This window comes from Salmo trutta, unplaced genomic scaffold (genome assembly GCF_901001165.1).
Source record: "Salmo trutta unplaced genomic scaffold, fSalTru1.1, whole genome shotgun sequence".
NCBI classification, from domain to species: Eukaryota; Metazoa; Chordata; class Actinopteri; order Salmoniformes; family Salmonidae; genus Salmo; species Salmo trutta.
In genome coordinates this window covers 13,030,654-13,036,355 of record NW_021822911.1, presented here as the reverse complement: position 1 = coordinate 13,036,355, position 5,702 = coordinate 13,030,654, and positions in this window count along the sequence as shown.

The window sequence follows — 5,702 nt, the reverse complement described above, 5'->3', positions numbered from 1 at the left end:
GGTGTAACAGTTATAAGGTGTTGGCTTGACAGTCGCTGGACCCAGGTTTGAGTCCAGCTCAGGGCTACCTCCTGAATTGACTACACTATAAATACAAGGACTGGCCACCCATGAGGTCAAAATTATCGTTTTAACCTGATTTGAAGGCTATATAGTATATTCTATAATTGCCAGTTAAGATTTGCTGTGGGGGTCAAATTGTTACAGCTGTTGATACAGTTGAAGTGGGAATTTTACATACACTTATGTTGGAGTCATTAAAACTCGTTTTTCAATCACTCCATACATTTCTTGTTAACAAACTATAATTTTGGCAAGTCGGTTAGGACATCTACTTTGTGCATGACACAAGTAATTTTTTCAACAGTTGTTTACAGACAGATTATTTCACTTATAATTCACTGTATCACAATTCCAGTGGGTTTGAAGTTTACATACACTAAGTTAACTGTGCCTTTAAACAGCTTGGAGAATTCCAGAGAATTATGCCATGGCTTTAGAAGCTTCTGATTGGCTAATTGACATAATTTGAGTCAATTGGAGGTGTACCTGTGGATGTGTTTCAAGGCATACCTTCAAACTCGGTGCCTCTTTGCTTGACATCATTGGAATATCAAAGGAAATCAGCCAAGACCTCAGTCTGGTTCATCCTTGGGAGCAATTTCCAAACGCCTGAAGGTACCACGTTCATCTGTACAAACAATAGTACGCAAGTATAAACACCATGGGACCACGCAGCCGTCATACCGCTCAGGAAGGAGACGCATTCTGTCTCCTAGAGATGAACGTACTTTGGTGCGAAAAGAGCAAATCAATCCCAGAACAACAGCAAAGGACCTTGTGAAGATGCTGGAGGAAACAGGTAGAAAAGTATGGACTTTTACTGTGGATATAGATCCACAGTAAAACGAGTCCTATATCGACATATCTGAAAGGCCGCTCAGCAAGGAAGATCAGCATCATGTTGTGGTGGTGCTTTGCTGCATTAGGGACTGGTGCACATCACAAAATAGATGGCATCATGAGGAAGGAAAAGTATGTTGATATATTGAAGCTACATCTCAAGACATCCGTCAGGAAGTTAAAGCTTGGTTGCAAGTGAGTCTTCCATATGGACAATAACCAAAAGCATACATTTACATTTACATTTAAGTCATTTAGCAGACGCTCTTATCCAGAGCGACTTACAAATTGGCATACTTCCAAGTTGTGGCAAAATGGCTTAAGGACAACAATGTCAAGGTATTGGAGTGGCCATCACAAAGCCCTGACCTCAATCCTATAGAACCTTTGTGGGCAGATCTGAAAAAGCGTGTGCGAGCAAGGAGGCCTACAAACCTGACTCAGTTACACCACCTCTGTCAGGAGGAATGGGCCAAAATTCACCCAACTTCTTGTGGGAGGCTACCCATAACGTTTGCCCCAAGTTAAACAATTTAAAGGCAATACTACCAAATGCTAATTGAGTGTATGTAAACTTCTGACCCACTGGAATGTGATGAAAGAAATAAAAGCTGAAATAAATAATTCTCTCTACTATTATTCTGACATTTCACATTCTTAAAATAAAGTGGTGATCCTACCTGACCTAAGACAGGGAATTTCTACTCGGATTAAATGTCAGGAGTCGTGAATAACTGAGTTTAAATGTATTTGGCTAATGTGTATGTAAACTTCCCACTTCAACTGTAAGTCATTGTAAAATATTCAGCCATTTATTTTTTCATGCCATTACATTGAAGGTGAAACATACCTAGATACAATAACATTAACCTCTCTAGGGGGAGTGGGACGCTAACGTCCTACCACATCCAGTGAAATTGCAGAGCGCCAAATTCAAAAACAGAAATATTATATAAATAAAAATTCATTCAGAAAACATACAAGTGTTATACATTGGTTTTAAGATGAACTTCTTGTGAATCCAACCACGGTGTCAGATTTCAAAAAGACTTTACGGCGAAAGCAAACCATGCGATTATCTGAGAACAGCGCCCAGCAGACAAATCATTACAAACAGTAACCAGCCAAGTAGAGGAGTAACAAACACAGAAATAGCGATAAAATGTATCACTTACCTTTGATGAGCTTCATATGGTTACACTCCCAAGACTCCATGTCACACAATAAATGTTCGTTTTGTTCGATAATGTCCCTCTTTATCTCCAAAAACCTCTGTTTTGTTGGTGCATTTTGTTCAGTAATCCATTGGAACAAAGCACAGTCACAACAGGCAGACAAAAAAATCAAAAAAGTACCATAAAAGTTCGTAGAAACATATCAAACGTAAATCCTCAGGTTGTTTTTGTCATAAATAATCTATCATATTTCAACCGGACAATAGCTTCGTCAATAGAAAAGGAAAAACAAGAAAGGCACGCTCCTGGTCATGCGCAGGACTCATGTCTGGAATGAGGACTCATGTCCTCTCATTGAAAGTGGTGTTTCTCCCTCATTTTTCAGAGTAAAAGCCTGAAACATTGCCTAAAGACTGGCCACATGTTGTGAAAGCCATAGGGATCGTGAACTGGGTCATAAGTCTTGGTATGGTGGATAGGCTTTCAATGGAAAAACAGCCATTTCAAAATAATAGCACTTCCTGGATGGATTTTCCTCAGGTTTTCACCTGCCATATCAGTTCTGTTATACTCACAGACATTATTTTAACAGTTTTGGAAACTGTAGAGTGTTTTCTATCCACATCTACCAATTATATGCATATCCTACTCGGGCTTCTGGGCCTGAGTAGCAGGCAGTTTACTTTGGGCATGCTTTTCATCCAAAATTCCTAATGCTGCCCCCTACCCTAGTGAGGTTAAAGGTGAAACATACCTAGATTCAATTACATTAATAAGGGTGAAGCATACCTAGATTCAATAACATTTATATGATTCAATAACATTAATGAATTGGTTTGAAACCTTTGTTTTAGAACCTTCTCAAAGTTGGTGCCTTGATGGTTTCTCACTCGTACTCTGACTTTTTAAAAGGGATTTTGGGACAATTAGCTTAGTTTATAACGTGTATTTTAGGAACTGCGTGTCACAGCATGTCAATGTGAACGTGATTGGTTGACAGTCTCTTGGATGGGCTTTAAACATTTGAATAAGGCTGTAACTTAACAAAATGTGGAAAAGGGAAGGGGTCTGGACTTTCTGAATGCTCTATGTTTTATTACATTTTTCAAATGTAACCTTTTATTTAACTAGGTAAGTCAGTTAACTTCTTACATCTAGATGTTCCGATAGCGGAACGCCTCACCAATATCCAATGATAGAGCGTGGCGGGAATTACAAACTCCTCAAAAATCCGAAAACTTCAATTTTTCAAACATATGACTATTTTACACCATTTTAAAGACAAGACTCTCCTTTATCTAACCACACTGTCCGATTTCAAAAAGGCTTTACAACGAAAGCAAAACATTAGATTATGTCAGCAGAGTACCCAGCCAGAAATAATCAGACACCCATTTTTCAAGCTAGCATATAATGTCACATAAATCCAAACCACAGCTAAATGCAGCACTAACCTTTTGATGATCTTCATCAGATGACACTCCTAGGACATTATGTTATACAATACATGCATGTTTTGTTCAATCAAGTTCATATTTATATCAAAAGCCAGCTTTTTACATTAGCATGTGACGTTCAGAACTAGCATTCCCACCGAACACTTCCGGTGAATTTACTAAATTACTCACAATAAACATTCACAAAAAACATAATTATTTTAAGAATTATAGATACAGAACTCCTTTATGCAATCGCGGTGTCCGATTTTAAAATAGCTTTTCGGTGAAAGCACATTTTGCAATATTCTGAGTAGATAGCCCGGCCATCACAGGCTAGCTATTTTGACACCCACCAAGTTTGGTACTCACCAAACTCAGATTTACTATAAGAAAAATTGGATTACCTTTGCTGTTCTTCATGAGAATGCACTCCCAGGACTTCTAGTTTACACCCAATGTTGTTTTGGTTCCAAATAATCCATAGTTATATCCAAATAGCGGTGTTTTGTTCGTGCGTTCAAGACACTATCCGAAAGGTGACGCGCCGGTGCGTATCATGACAAAAAAATTCAAAATATTCCATTACCGTACTTCGAAGCATGTCAAACGCTGTTTAAAAAAAAATTTATGAGATTTTTCTCGTAAAATAGCGATAATATTCCGACCGGGAAATGACGTTTTCGTTCAAAGACTGAAAATGTAAAATGGACTCTTCACGTGCACGCGCGCACCCGTCTCATTGTTCTCAGATCGACCACTTTCCATATCCCCTACTGTTTTTCAGCCAGTGACTGCAGAGTCATCATTCAATGTTCTGGCGCCTTCTGAGAGCCTATGGGAGCCTTAGAAAGTGTCACATTACAGCAGAGATCCTCTGTTTTCAATAAAGAGGCTAAAGAAGGCCAAGAAATGGTCAGAGAGGGCACTTCCTGTTTGGAATCTTCTCAGGTTTTGGCCTGCCATTTGAGTTCTGTTATACTCACAGACACCATTCAAACAGTTTTAGAAACTTTAGGGTGTTTTCTATCAAAATCAAACAATTATATGCATATTCTGGTTTCTGGGCAGGAGTAATAAACAGATTAAATCGGGTACGTTTTTTATCCGGCCGTGAAAATACTGCCCCCTATCCATAACAGGTTAAAAACAAATTATTATTTACAATGATGGCCTACACCGGCCAAAACCGGACGACGCTTGGCCAATTGTGCGCCTCCCTATGGGACTCCCAATCACGGCCGGTTGGGATACAGTCAGGATTCGAACCAGGGTCTGTAGTGATGCCTCAAGCACTGAAATGCAGTGCCTGAGACCGCTGCACTGCTCAGGAGCCCCAAAATCATGTTCTAGTGCTGTCCCCAACTAAAATACATCTTGGTCAACCAATCGATTGGTTGAACATTTCTAATGTGTATTTTTCCATATATAAACACCACCCACGTGTTTTAATAAAATAAAAATGATTCTCGGCCAGGTAGAAATACTGTCATACAACCCCAAATGGGCCCATTTATAGGCCTACATTTGCACACAGGCCAGGTAGACTAGTCCTACTTCTATATGTGTAATCAGGTAGACTAGTCCTACTTCTATATGTGTAATCAGGTAGACTAGTCCTACTTCTATATGTGTAATCAGGTAGACTAGTCCTACTTCTATATGTGTAACCAGGTAGACTAGTCCTACTTCTATATGTGTAATCAGGTGCCCGTCCTTACTCAACGCATTGACAGGAGTGTTTCAAACAAAAGACAATTAATACATTGACAAACCTGACGCATCTTGCTGTGTCTGCCAGGGGCCATTTCATTTAGTATCCGTGGATTTGGGTCGGCATGGGGAATGATTGTATTTCCCCATAGTATGTTGTACCGAAGTTGACCGACTGAAAGGGAGTGTAACTTTGACTATAACTACTGTTACAAAATTCAAAAGGCACTCGCACATCTGATCAATCTTTTTGCAGGTGTATGGCAACAGTTGAAACAGGATGTAGGAGAAAGGAAACCGCACACTGCTCTCGATAGTATCACTGATATTTAACAAGCTTTACGTATCGGCCTTCGTCAGAGCTTTTGTGAATTTTTTTAAATCAGCACCCCTATGTAGACCTAGCCCCACCCACATCCGTTCCACACATGGAAAGGGGTTGGAGGCAAAGGAAAAATAAATAAGTGCAACCAAA